This window comes from Gopherus evgoodei, chromosome 1 (assembly GCF_007399415.2).
Source record: "Gopherus evgoodei ecotype Sinaloan lineage chromosome 1, rGopEvg1_v1.p, whole genome shotgun sequence".
In the NCBI taxonomy this organism is placed as follows: domain Eukaryota; kingdom Metazoa; phylum Chordata; order Testudines; family Testudinidae; genus Gopherus; species Gopherus evgoodei.
The window spans coordinates 108,617,015-108,632,295 of NC_044322.1; the positions used below are offsets into that span (position 1 = coordinate 108,617,015).

The window sequence follows — 15,281 nt, forward strand, 5'->3', positions numbered from 1 at the left end:
GAACTACAGGGTCTATGGCACAAAGTTGAGGAGTTCTAATTCTAGTAATTAAATTACAATGGTATGTATACATAGTAGTCAGTTCAGTATGTGGGTGGTGGTATATTGGTGGGTGGTTGTTTAGGGTATTTGGATATTGCGAACATGCATTTATAATGAAGTAGAATAATAAAAATCCCAAATTTAGTTAGATACATTTGAAGTTTAAGTAGATGACCCACTATGCCTTTTTCAGGCTCTACATTCTGTTCAATGATACTTTACAACATATAAATGATGGTGTTAACAATAGTGAACTTATACTGAAGGTGTACTGTGAATAAACATGGCATCAATGTAAGAGTTTTCCACTGGATTGTATTGCATTAGGGTTCAACCCAGCTGTGTGGCAGCCGTGCTGTTTCTAAAGGCTTTATCAGCACCTCTCATAGCTTGGGATAAATCAATCTCAGATACTCAACAGTCTCCCCCTATTCAGGGTGTCATCCCTCGACAGTGAAATGCTTGCAAATTACTGTTCTGCCTTAAGCCCTTTTAAAGGAAAGTAATCAAGAAGTGGCTGCCTTTCAGATCCATGTGCACCTCAACAGAAATGTCCTTTTGGGTAAGTTCCAGCCTGGGTTCCAGAACTAGGAATCTTCCACTTGGGATCATGAATGGTCTCTTGTTGGTTTTATATCTGGGCCACCTAAATATTTTGTTTATACTGGATTTCTCAAACTTTGAGAACATTGAGATGTATGCAGACAGGTTAGAGAGTGACTACCACCATGAACGCAAGCACAGCACGGACTAACTGACCCTTCACAAATCCAACTCCCCACCAGTGCACAAAGTTTGCCCAGGGTTCATGGTGGGATGATTTTTCTTTTACATATAATGGTTTTGAGAGGTAAAACTTACACACGACATACAGACAGACTGATTTGTGTCAACATCCCATCAAGGTTTTCATAGATTCTAAAGCCAGAAGGGACCACTGTGATCCTCAAGTCTGACTACCTGCATGATACAGGCCATAGACCTTCCCCAAAATAATGACTGTTTTGAATTAAATCATCTCTTTTTTTCAAAAAAACATCCAGTCTTGATTTAAAAATTGATGATGATGGAGAATCCACCACAATCCTTGGTAAATTGTCCCAGTGATTAATTACTCAGACTGTTTAAAATTTACACCTTGTTTCCAGTCTGAATTTGTCTAGCTTCAACTTCCAGCCATTGGATTGTGTTTATACCTTTCTCTACTAGACTGAGGAGCCCATTATTAAATATTTGATCCCCATTTGGGTACTTATAAACAGTTATCAAGTCACCCTTTTATCTCCTCTTTGTTAAGCTACATAGATTGAGCTCTTAGAAAACTTGCCTTTTTAAGGATAGACTCAAACTCTTGAATCATTCTTTTGGCTTTTCTCTGAACCCTCTCCAATTTATCAACATCCTTCTGGAATTGTGGACACTGGAACTGGACACAGTATTCAAACAGCAGTTGCACCAGTGCCAAATACAAAGGTAAAGTAACCTCTCTATTGCCACTCAAGGAATGTGCAGCCCTAGGCACCTCAGAGCCCTTCTCCATTGTGGTTTGCCATCCACTGAGTTTATGTGGCCTAATGGATGGGGCACTGGACTGGGAGTCAGTAGTTTTGGATTCTGTTCCTGACTCTATTGCTGTGTCTCTCTTTTATTGTCTCTTTGTTTGTGCGATGCCTTGCACAATAGGGATCTCTCCATATAAAAATGATCATCCCAACCCCCAACCACACACTATTTGTGAAAAACTAGCAATGAGAGAAAAAGAAGAACATAGCTTGTAACAACAAACTTGGAGAAGAGAGAAATGACAAGGCTTGCAAACATTTGATTACAGGCATACCCTATCAGTGATCTACGGTATGTGTGTTTTGGAGGAAAGATCATGATGACATGAGATATATCTACCCACAGTTCCTTAGAGTATTTATTTTTTTTAGTTGTATGGTGAACATGCATGTATATGTCTGTAGATATGTATATATTTGATAGCAATATTCCATGTTAGAAATGGAAAAAGTTAATACATCACCTAGTCCATCCCACAATCCAGGATGGTTCCTTACAATATTTTGCAGAGAGCTCAGCTCAGTGTAGCTCAATTGTTATGGCTCCCATCACTTTTGGCAGATTGTTCTATGGTTTATTAGACCAGACAATTAGGAAATATTTTCTGCTATTCAGTAAAATTTATAGCTTTTTAAGGCCAGAAAGAACTATTACCATCATCTAGCCCAGGGGTCAGTAACTTCTGGCACGTGGCTCGCCAGAGTAAGCACCCTGGTGGGCCAGGCCGGTTTGTTTACCTGCTGTGTCCACGGGTTCAGCCGAGCGCGGCTCCCACTGGCCGCAGTTCGCCGCTCTAGGCCACTGGGGGAGGCGGGAAGCCGCAGCCAGCACATCCCTTGGAAGCGGAACGACCTGCAGTTCCCATTGTGGGCAAACTGCAGCCAGTGGGGACTTAGCTTCCCTCGCCCCAAGTGCCAACACCATAGTTCCTACTGGCCTGGAACTGCCTGCCTTAGCCCTGCTGCACTGCTGGACTTTTAGCAGCCTAAAATCTCCTAGTTTGGCTTCAGAAGCCTCTGGAAGATGGGGCCTGATTCCAGGGTACTCCCGACGAAACTGGGAGGGTTGGCTTTAGTTGTGCTGCGCCGCCTACCAGAGCTGCTTGTGGTAAGTTCCACCTGGCTGAAGTCTGCACCCCTGAAACCCTCGCACACCCCTACCCCAGCCCTGTGCCGCCTCCTGAAGCCAGCATCCTGCATCTTCTACCACACCCCAAACTCCCTCCTGCACCCCAACCCCTTCCCATACTCCAACCCCCTGCCCCAGCCTTGTGCCCCTCCACACCCAAACTCCCTCCCAGAGTCCACACCCCAACCTCCTGCCCTAGACCAGAGCCCCCTCCTGCACCTAAACTCTTTCCCAGAGCCTGCACTCCCTCCTTCGCCCCAACCCTCTGCCCCAGCCCTGAGCCCCCTCCAACACCCAAACTCCCTCTTAAAGCGTGCACCTTGCACCCCCTCCCACACACTAACCCCCTGCCCCAGCCCAGTGAAAGTGAGTGAGGAGGGGGGACAGTGAGCAGCAGAGGGAGGGGGTATGGATTGAGTGGGGTGGGGTCTCAGAGAAGGGGCAGGGCATAGGGTGGGGCAAAGGTGTTTAGGTTTGTGTGATTTAGACAATTGGCAACCATATCACATGTGCACTTCCATGGCTGGGAGCAGTTGTTGCTGCTTCCTCCTGCCCCCAGGCATTTTCCTTCATCCGGGCTAGGGTAGGGAAATGTTTGCTTGGGTCAGAGAATCCAAAGGTCCTTCTCACCTCCTAAGCATGGGATGCCTGCTGAGACAAGAAGTTCTGAGAGCTCTTTTCTGTTCCCTCTCAGAACAGATCAAAGGGAGTGGGTGCTGGGCTCCCGAAGGGTCTTTCTCACCCTCCCTTGCTTAGGACCAGCTGGACAGAAGTGAATCTCTTGCTGACTGCAACAAGTGCTGCTGTCAGTAGCCAACATTATGAGTGAACCTAATATCTGGCAAATACATTGTACTATTTTCTGCTCCATGGTTCTCACCAGTGGGTCATCCACATGACCTGGAAGGGGTCACCTTTAAGAGTAAGGGGGTAGTTGAGCCTATATGCCCAACCTGCTCTTGATCTCTCTATCAATACTGCTGATAGAATGCATGGTGTGTTGGTGCGTTGTGGATGTTTGTTCAATAAGAACTAATTTAACAGATTAACGGTTTGTTTTAGCAAAGAAAAGACCTTTTTGACCTGAAAGTTTGTGTATTACAACTTCTTTGTTGTACCAAATTATCTACTTTGCCCACCTTAAAATATAAAATATTTATGCTGAAAGCAAATATGGCACAATAAATAATTAAACCCATTCAATTGACTTTTTTGGTCAGTTCTAGTCAGACCTTAAATCTCAGTGGTCAGTCTTTTTATTTTATTTTTTTTAAACTACTGATTATTTAAAGAGATTAGCATAGCAATTACTGGTTAATATCCTTAATAGTCATTTTACATGGAGAGCTTTGCTGTGTTTCTACTGGGCCTGCTTGAAAAGTATAATACCCTGAATATCAGATCACATCCTATGTGGCCTAGTATTAAAAAGGACAAAATGAAACTAATATGTATTTCACTGATAAGGACCACTTTTGTTGTGATTATGTTTCTATCAAAATGTACAAGTCCAATATTAAGCAGATTTTGCATATCTTAGAAATAATACAATTACTTATAAGAAAAGTTGCTTTAGTGATTAAGACAATGAGAGCTACCCGAGAGGTTATGGGGAAAATTACCACTTTGATACGGACAATTTTTTTTTTCTCTTTCATATTATTGAAAGTGCATAAGGGAGCAAAACTTTTTTTTTTTCTTGAGAGTGACGATGGCTCTATCAGTGATACTTCAGGTTACATATTAAATGACCTTCTGAAGGTACCTGTTTTATTTTAATAAACCATTTAGCAACAACGAGATGGTATATTTGTGCCTCACAGTTAGTTGTTTCACTCAGATTAAGGAACTATGTACCTTCTATATGTGCTATTATTTATTGAACTGTGTTTGAAGAAATTCATCTACTGCTTTTCATTGATGGGAGCTTCTGGCTAACAGCACTTTAAATAAGTGGAAAATGCTCAGTTATCACCCAATGTGAACAGGATCAATAATAGTGTCTGATAATTGCATAGCTGTTATACACAAGAGCTTGCATCTTCTTGAGTGACTCTTATCAATCTATTGTCCGTCATCATCTGATAATCAGACCGAAAATATAGTGGAGAATTATCCCTTTTTGAATCAAGCTTGTGAAAAACATTTTAAATAATGGTTTTTTAAAAAATCTCATTGTTCCACTCAGCAGGGAGAAAAAATTCAGTATCTGGGTGACTATACTGTGAAAGAAAGAAACAAACAAAAAAACAATATGCACTTTCTAAGTAGAAAGATATTTACGGCAGAATGATGTGCGGGGGGAGGGAAACATATTTCAGTAGTATTTGGAGAGTATTTTGCAATATTTGGAATTCTATTCTGAAGCAGTAATGGCCATTAGCACCATTAAGAGCTCCACTGAAAACTTGGAAGTAAACTGCAGGACAAGCATAGGAGTGCAGCTCTCATTGCTTTGTCCTGAAAGACAGCAGCATTCCAGCCACACAACACAAGTATCACAGCCAAGTGAGTAAGCATAAATGTGGCAGTCCTCTCCTTCCTTTGGAGATAGTGTAACTCCTGGAGCCATCTACTTTATATGCAAAGAAGGCACCTTTTACCTCTCCTATTTTCTCTCCCTCTCTGCCTCTGGGAGAGGTTTGTCCCTTTTAAGTGATCTTGATTACCATTTCCCTCATTGCTACAGTGTAGAGTGAAGTGCTCCCTTCTCCTTTTTCTCCTAGCTGCTGAAAGGAACCTGTCTCTTCTTTTATATACAGAAGAGTTCAGGTTCTTAGGGCTCTCTCCCCCTCTGTAGAGCTGCCAGCAGCTTATATATGGTTGTAAATCTTCCCTATTGCTAGCTTTGCATTTGCTCATTAGAACATGATGGACTGGGTTGCCACTTGTCCTTCTGAGCTTTTGTTCTGATAATGACAATATGGTTATACGCATGAAGAATGAGGGACCAGAATGATTCTGAGATTCTGGTTTTGGATTTTTAAAGTATGAATTTAGCACTGGTGAGAAGCGCTGGATGGAAAGCTCTGGAGACTTCTTCCCAATAGTGGTGCAGCACAGGCAGACAAAGGCTTTGTCTTTCACTAGAAGAAAGGAATATCTCTAACCCAGGTTGACTAACATGTTAAAATCCTCGTGCAGATGAGGCAAGTTACAATTGTAACGTGTTAGCTGGTCCAGCTAACCTGTTAACGAACACATGTTAAAAGTACTAATGTAGACATGGTCATAGTGCAAGGTAACCTACACTGCTCCTCCAAAGTGCTTCAGCCTTGATCCTCTAGGGTTAAGAGGATAACTCAATCTTGTCTTGGTCTCTCCACCAGAACAGCCAACAAAGTTGCCAGTGAATGGTAGGAGTTGTTAGCAGTGGATTTTGTATCCTTTCAAGGGATGCATTTTAATAATGGTGCATTTTCACAAAGGTTAGATTAATGGCACTGATGATGTATACCCTCTTAAGAGCATTATAGTGCTGCTTTTGTGTGTTCTAAGAGTAATAACTTCACATTTATGTATGTATCTATCTAGGTTCTTACCCTGGCACCCATCACCATAAGATGTGAGCTCTTGAACTTCATCATGAGGTGCTTGAAATAATGATACCAGTTGTTCTTTGCAGTGAAAGGAAATCACCTTTGGTCTGCAAAAGTAAGAAGAAGAGTCAAATAATAAAGTGCATGAATAGTCCTCATCAGAAAGGAATATGTTTCCTGTGTTAGTGTATAGGGCTGAGTATATTTGTGTGACGTGAGGGCTGGGGGGAGAAATATGTACAAATACTTCCTCTCCCTCTTTCTGCACCTCATATTAATTCTTTGCTGTAGCATAGGCCAAAGTTCTGTCTTTTCAGAAAGCTTTGCCTTGGGTCATGCCCACAGGGATTGTATTCAAAACCCTGATATTGATAGCTCCCAGTCAACTTCAGAAAGAGAATACCACACGATTGTTTTAATATGCATTGTTTACATCAATACACACATCTACTTTTTTTTTTTTTACTCTTAATAGCTTTTTTTATTCAAAAGATTATTTGGGTAGTAGATCTACCAGAGTTCTCTTCCTACACAGACTTCCATGAACTGTCTCTTCTGCTTCTTATACAATGCAAGCTCACTGAATAAAAACAGTTTGTAAAATGTGCATCAGTGTAAGGGGTTCAGTGTAACATATTTCTACATCCTGTTGCTTACACCCACATAAATATGTTCTTCCCACCAACCTTCTTCAGAGATGATTTCTTGGTCTAGAGTGTGTGATCTAAAGCGTAGTTTGTGTTCCCTGGATTCTTCAGAAATGGAATGAAACTGCAGTGTCAGTCCAATTCCAAACACTTTTGACTTGTCAGCAAATAGTAAGTATAGTTGGTGGATCTTCCTAGCTATCAGCATTTAGTCCTATGTTAGCAGTTGCCTTGCTCTCCTCTGTTTGTGCGTCAGAAAGGAAATCTGTCTTGTAGCCAAAAATTTCGAGACCACATATCCACTCCCTGGATATCAGTAGGGCTCCCACACTACAGAGTGCAGTCTCACCGAATGTCTGGAGTAGATACCCAGGTGGCTAGCCTGAGACACTGCCTGTGCTGCTGTAAACACACTGCTGTTTTTAGATGCGAGCTGGAGTAGAGCTAGCATGGGTACATCTATGCGAGTTAGGAATCATACAGATTCTCAGTTTAAAGCAGTTAGTTAACAGCCAAATCGGACGTCCATACATCCTGTAGCTGTAGGGGTAACAAAAGCTCTCCTCCCAGCTCTTTAACGCCATGAAATATGCCACAGTGGACCAAACATCATTTTATCTAAGGACTTCTCTAATAATTGAGAGCTGGAATAGTACTCTCTTGTAGGCAAAACATTACAGATTTTGTGACCTACCCCTGATAGCTGATACATCTGGTCTTGGATCATCATTTTCAGCTGAGTACACTAGGACTCTTGGTAACACCTACATTTGTAACATTTCCTACCCCTTTTGAACTCAACTTGGCTCAGTTCTCAGAATGAGGAAAAGTAGAAGATGCAGAATGGCTTGCCCGTAATGGTGGCGTCCTATGACTTCAAGGAAAAACTATTGAACATGCTTAGTAACTATCATACCTTTCATCGTGATGTTTCTAGGCATGGATAGTTGAGTCCCCTGCTCTGCTATCTATAGGCATGCACTGAATGAATATCTTTTAAATTATTTGTGTCTGTTCTGCCTTGCACTACAGTTTAAGTTGTTGCATAGATAACGTGGTTGCACATGGCAAATGATATATGCTGCAGAAATGTTACCAGCTCTGACGATTTTATTACAAGTCTTGTCCTACATGAAGTTTCAGTCAAAGCCCCATCCTTCAGGATTTAAAGTGTCTCTGGAAAGTGTTCTTATCTGATCTCAGACAAACCCATAAACATGCAAAGGACCAGGGTCCCAGAATGGTAAAAAAAAAAAAAAGGTTAAAATGGTAGTGTCCATCCAAAATGATGCAGTAACAATTGTGAAAAAGGTTGGAGAGAAATGATGATTAGTTCCCTTTTGGAACTACTCAGTTCAATCACGTCATTAATTAAAGAGAGTAACTGGTCAAATTTTATATTAGGGTTCTGTCTGTAGTTTATAAAGGGTTAATAAACAATTAATAGCTATTATAAACCTGTTATAACACAAGCAAACGTTATAAATGGTGATAAGCACTTCACTATTAGATGGCAAAAATCATAGTTCTAGACAACCCTGTTGGACTTTATCACAATTGATTATTTATTAAAACATCTTTGTCACTTATTAACTTTTTATAAACTTTTTTTAAATGGAGCATAAATATAAAGTGCATCTGTGTAAATGGTCATGTTATCAGCTCTGTCAAGCAGCAAGTCGTCAAACAACAACTATATACAACCTCTCCCGCTTGACTGAAAAACTTCTGGAGGTACCAAAGGAGGGTGGGAGACTTTTTTCCTCTTCCCAGGGCTGATCTGGAAAGGGGCAAAATAGGGCAACGGAGGTTCTCTACCAGCTTTGCTTTCTAATCCCTGCTGATTGATTGCAATAAGCCCCTTTTCCTTTTGCAGCTGTCCCCTTTGGCATGGAAGATTGGCTGATGTTCCCTTTGGAACCAGTTACTGTTGATTCTTGGATAGCCAATGGGGCTACAGAGCAATGCCAGGCTTATCTTCCCCTATTCCCAAGGCCAAAACTGCCAGTGCTACAGCATTCGAATCTCATTTCTTGCCAGCTCGGGGCAGCAGAGAGAGCCCGAGAACTGTGAACAGGTTTTCAGCATAACACAGAGCAGGCATCAGGCGGCTGGACCACCCCCTTAGCACTGTCTTTATCCTTCAAAGTGGCAACTGCCTGGTGTCCAATATCCAGAAAATCAGTAGGAGTCATGTTCTTGTATTTTAAATCTAGATAAGTGGGTGTCAGTATATAATCTCACAGCCTGTGAATCCTCTAGGATAAACACTAAATCTGAGCACTCTGAAATGTTATACCACAGCCCTCATCTTTAAGGCAGAATAGTCAAGTCTAGTGAACCTAAGATCCCTCAGAGTTAATAGCTACCCTTTTAAGAGAGGGAGGAGTTCATAGTGAATAGAGAACAATGTAAAATGCATCTAAAACTGGGACTGGATAATGGCTTTAGCACTAAGGGGCTAAAGTGGAGAGTCTAATGCTCTCAAGGGTTGCAGTTCAATTCTGAGTTTTAATAGTTCATCAAGAGTCACAAAAGCAGTGAATGGCAGTTTTCAGATATTATTACTCCAGGAGAAAGGATCCCCCCTCCCTTTTTGTAAGAAATGGCAGGCTCATTTTAAGAGGCAAAATACATGATGGGATTGCTACAGCTGAGTATATTGGTTGGTATATCCGCTGTCTTTGGGAAATTCCTTTATTTAACAAGGCATGCCAATGTATGAAGTTTTTAATGAATAATTCCTTAGGAAGAGTTGTACATGTTAATTGGTGGACAGCAAATACATACATTTAATGGTCTTATTCTTTCAACAGTTCTAATCATACCTCCAGCTCAGTTGAGTGGAGACGTCCTTCGTTTATCTGGTTTATTCTGCTGGAAATAGGCTTGGAAGGTTTAGATTTTTATGGGTAAATATCTGCAATCATCGTCTTTGCCAAGCACACACAAACTGACCAAAACATTTCCATCAATAAGAATCTAAATGTGCAGATAAGACAGCATTTTCTTACTTTGCTTCAAATCTTAGAGTTTGATTTAAGAATATTTCGTTTGTATACACCTCTACCTCAATATAATGCTGTCCTCCGGAGTCAAAATATCTTACCTCATTATAGGTGAAACCATGTTATGTTGAGCTTGCTTTGATCCAACTGCGTGTGCAGCCCCGCCCCCCAGAGCACTGCTTTACTGTGTTATCTCCAAATTCGTGTTGTATCGGGTTGCGTTCTATCAGGGTAGAGGTGTATTTTGATGCTGATTGTTGAACAGTTAAACCTTTAACTTTTTGAATTATTTACTCTCATTAAATATTGTCTGACCCACTGTAGCTGGCTTCCCTCAGGGGCCAACAGGCCTTGTGGTCAGGCTGTGGCCAAACTGTCTCTCGGGCTCTTCTGGGCAGTCCAGGGGGCCTGCTGGCCAAGTCACAGTGGATTGCCCCCTATCCCTTCCCTCTGCAGAGTCCTCTGGGATTTCTCAGGTGGCTGGGGGAGAAGAGCATGGTAGGGGGATCCCTCCCCAATAGCTTCTGGTCCAGGACCAGAGGTGAAGGGTGGCTCGGTCCTTTCTGGGGGCCACTCCAGATCAGCCCCCCACCCCACCCCTTTGAGGCTGCTTCCTACCTTCCCTGTTTTGCCTTCCATTTGAAAAATGTCTCCTTCTGCTTGCACCATCTCAGTAATTCATCTGGTTGAAGGGGAGCTTCCCAGCTCCCTTGGATTCCAGTTGTTCCCCCTAGTCAGGGGAGAAGGAGGTAAAGGGTGAGCTCAGGCCCACAGCCTCCTGACTGAATCATATTCACAATCCCAGTTCTTCCCCTGTACATTGCTCTGCTTCTGCAGCAGCTACCACCTCTCTGCCTTCCTGCAGCCAGTTTTTCCTTCATGCTCGCCCCGCCCACCAGCCAGAATTTCCTTTTAAGCAGGTCCTCCATAGGGAGCATGCCTGGCAGCTGCTGAGAGATGGGGTCTTCTTGGACCCATAGTGCTCCACCACTCCTTTAGCCTTAGTCTGGGGTCTGAAAACCCCATCACACACCCTGCCTCTCAGGCTGGGTGCTGCAGAGTCAGTCTGCACATATGGTTCTCCTCTGTCCCATGAAAAGAAGTCTATGTTCTTGTAGTCACATTCTGCTCGATATCATTTCAAACCTGTACGGCTGTAGTGAGAGGTATCTGTGCATAATCTGTGGGTTAGTCTTTCATGGCATTCAGCCACCGAAGGGGTGCATGATCTGTCATGAAATGGAATGGTTGTCCCCATAAGTAAAGAGGGCAGTAAAACGGGCCATTGAAGCAAAGGCCTGTTTCTCTATTACTGAAAACACCACTTCCAAGAGGAACTATTTCCACCTGAGGTAAAGGATTGGGTGTTCTTCCTCCTCCACGCCTTGAGACAACACAACCTCTATGGCTGACATCGGAGGCATCTGTCTGCAGGACAAAAGGTTTTGAAAAATCTGGTGGAACAGGACAGGCTTCTTAGTTGGTTGATCTTTCAGTTTCTTGAAGGTCATGGCATAGTCACAAGACCACCAGATCTTCTTTGGGGCTGAGTCTTTCACCAGGTCCATTAGTGGGGCTGCAACCCTGGAAAAATTCAGACTTAATTGCCTATAAAATACTGCCAATTCCGGGCATTCTGCTAAAGTTTGGACCTGTCCTGTCAACAGGCCCAGGTGCTTCCTAGCCACTGTAAACCCAGGTTCATCACCTCTCCATTAGCTAGGTGGCACTTGGCTGGGTTATCTGTAAATACCTCGCTTCTGAGGGCCTGCCAGACTGCTGCAACATGATTTAAATGCTCATTCCAGGACTTGCTATAGATTACAAGGTCATTGATGTATGAAGCTGCATACTGGTGGTAAGGCCTAAGCACCTTGTTCATCAGCCTTTGGAAGATGGCTGCTGTGCCATGTAGGTCAAACAGCATCATCTTAAACTGGTACAAGCCAAATGGCATGTAGAAGAATGCTTTTTCTCAGGACTCCGGGGTTGAAGAGATCTGTCAGTAACTCCTAGTTAGGTCAAAGGTAGTGATATACCTGAATGCCCCTAACCTCTCTAACAACTTGTCAACCCTTGGTATCAGGTAGGTATAGAATTTGGACACTGCATTGACCTTCCAGAAATCTATGCAGAACCTGGTCAACCCCACCTAGTTTAGCTACCAACATAGTAGGTCTTCACCAGTCACCATATGGTTCCTCAACCATCTGGGGTCCAGCATAGCTTGCAGTTCCTTTTAATACCATTTCCCACATGTATTTTGGCAGTGGCATAAAAGTCTTTCATTTTTTCTCCCCAGTTCAGTCTGTGATAGAATACTTGCTGAGTCTGCAATTCTGGGTGGCTGGGTGACACCCCCTCAGTCACCACCCCAGATCCAAGCCTCCACAAAAAGCCAGCTGCAATGCTGTGGGGCGAGTGCCCACCTCTGTATTTCTAGGCCCTCAGGACACATAGCCCCCCTGTTGTTACACCCCATATTCTTTATGGAAATATGCTTATGATATGGATGTGGCATAACAGATATATTTTATGGAAGATGGGTCTTAAGATATCATTGGAAAGGTTATGATTTACTGAATGCGATTATCCAATTTGTATGCATGTATCATTTCTGTATCTCAAGTTGGGAATATTGACTTAGTAACAATTACAACGGGGTGTGTATTCGGTGGAACGCTCACCAGACAGTAAGCAATCAGCCTGGTTGAACCAGTTAAGGACAGTAGAACTTTGGAGACGCTAACTTCCCACTATCCTGAGGAGTTTCCTGGGATGTTGCTTTGACACTGCAGGGTTATCTGATGATGTCATTTGGTGCGGATTCTCACCTTGGTCACCGCTGGTACTTTTCCACTTGAAACAAAGGCTCCCTGTGCCTTCTGTAAATTCTATTTAAGGCTGGGAAGGAAGGCATTCCTGGCTCTCCATTTTGCCAGCCTGCCCAAGAAGAGGAACTGCTAAGAACACCTGAAGGGAAAGCAAAGTGAGGAGTCCAGACTGAGACAGGGGTCCAGTCTGAAAAGAGAAATAACTGGAACTCTAAAGTACAGAAACTCTGCAACCTGCCTAAAATAACATTGATGGTAAGAAATTACATATTGTAACCTATTTCTTGAGTGTATTAAGCTTAGCTGACAATTTGTTTTATTTGCTCAGTAATTTGCTTTGTTCTGTTTGCTATCCCTTATAACCACTCTAAATCTGCCTCTTATAGATAATAAGCTTGTTTTTGTTTATTATTAAACCCAGTTTGTGCAATTTCTAACTGGGAGAGGGGGGACAAGAAGCTGTACACTGTATAAATCCCTGTACAGCGCAAGACAATATATCTTTTGGGTCTGCACTCCAAGGGAGATGGGCACCTGAGTGCTGGGGCAAGTCCTTAAACTGAGTGTCTTCCCAGAGCTGATCTGTGTCTGTCTTTCTGCAGCTGGGTGTGGCCCTGCCTGTGTGTGCTAGCCAGGCTCTTAAGCCTCCTCTCAGCAAAACAGGGTAAAAGGGGGCCCAGATGGACTCAGTGGTATCCCGGTACACCAGGTGACACCTTAAAGGGGGGCAACCCATCACAACCCCATCTACTTACCCTGCGAGATGGAGCCTGTGCAGGGAAAGCAGACAGAGCTGCACTCCAGGGCCAGAGTCAGCACGGGGCCCTGTCCAACAGGGGGCCAGAACTCATGGTTGAATCTTTCCACTCTCCTCTCGACCCTGGCCCTTGAGCGTGGCCCAGTCTGCTTTCTCTGCATAGCACTGAAGGGCCAGGATTGGGAAAGATGCACCTGTGAATACTGGTCCCCTGCTGTTGAAATACAGGATAAAAGGCATTCCATATGGATCTAGTGTGGGACAGACTGTTTTCTATTTAAATAAGGGACATGCCTTGTAATATGGGACCATTAGCTATCCTACCACCATCCCTAAGTTCTCCAGGATCTCTCAGGTGGCTGGGGGAGGAAGGATGGATAGGGGGACCCAGGCGCCTCTCTCTCCACCCAGGACCCAAGTGGGGAAAGGCAACGGGTGGCTCAGTCCATTCTGGTTGCCGCTGTGGGCTGCTTCTTACATTCAGTTTGAGATGTGGCCCCAGCTCTCTGCTTGCACCATCTCAGTTGGCTGTGGGGGAGCTCACAAGGAGACCAGTTTTGTTCCCCCTAGTCAGGGAGAAGCGGGCAGAGAGGGAGTGGGGGCAGGGGCAGGTCCCTAGCATCCCAGCTAAGTCTTACTCACAGTCTTGGTCCTTCCCCTGTAGATAGCTCTGCCTCAGCAGCTTCTACCTTTCTGCAGCCAGTGTCTCCTTCACTATCCTCCCACCTGACTGTCAGACCTTCCTTTTAAATAGGCCCTCCCCAGGGATCACGACCAGCAGCTGTTGAGAGGTAGGGTTGCCTTGGCCCAATACTGCTCCACCACTCCTTTAACCTTTGTGTGGGTGGTCTGTAAACCCCATCACACACCTGCATAATTTCCTGCTACTGTGAATATTTAAATAGATAAAAACTTAAAAAAATGCTTAAAAATAAATATGTATATTATCTATCAAAAATATATAGAAATAAACATTGAATTCTGCCAAGTCTAGGTACAATAAGTGCCCAGGTCTCTATAGCATCTATGAAGATTTTTAAGCCATCACCTGTATCCTTTAGATTACATTTCATATTTGCTATTCATTTTAATAGGTGTCCTTTCACCCTATTTTGTTGACTTTAGCATTAATCACCAGCCCTGCACCAATGCAAACAATTGTAAGAGTGATGTGGCAGTTTTTAGAATGAGGATAAAGCGAATCTGAGCTAGCTGTGTGCCACTCAAGGAGGCAGGTAGCTTATATAGGCAGCCAGGTGAACCCCCTGTGAATCCCGGTCACCTTGTTCCCTGGTGCAGGGTCAGTGGAGATTATTCCTGTCATGGAACAACAGTGGTGGTTCTCAAACTTTTGTACTGGTGACCCCTTTCACATAGCAAGCTTCTGAGTGAATATATATTTAACACCATTATAAATGTTGGAGGCAAAGCAGGGTTTGGGGTGGAGGCTGACAGCTCACGACCCCCCCATGTAATAACCTCGTGACCCCCTGAGGGGTCCTGACCTCCAGTTTTGAGAACCCCTGAACTATAGCAACCCACCCCGGTTAGGTTGGTTCCCTATGTTTTACTATTCTTCCCCTACCACACACATACAAAAAATACCTTGGTTGTTGGGTGTGTTTGTGGAATCCTGTGGGGTGTCTGTATCCTCCTCCCTCCTCCTGCTCGAGATGCAATTGAGGATCTTCATTCCATTAGACACAATCCTTCTCCTAGCTGACAGGTCTTTTTTTCAGAGCTGTCAGCTGGGGCAGTCTTCA

At 43.5% G+C, this 15,281-nt stretch overlaps 1 long non-coding RNA gene across 1 annotated transcript; it reads right to left on the bottom strand.

Moving 5' to 3' along the window:
- Positions 1-2,590: 2,590 nt before the first annotated feature.
- Positions 2,591-13,943, bottom strand: LOC115654462. Its single transcript, XR_004001195.1, has 3 exons — positions 13,933-13,943; positions 6,955-6,958; positions 2,591-2,674 (listed from the first exon to the last, which is right to left on the bottom strand). It is a non-coding gene; the product is annotated as an uncharacterized LOC115654462 (long non-coding RNA).
- Positions 13,944-15,281: the final 1,338 nt, after the last annotated feature.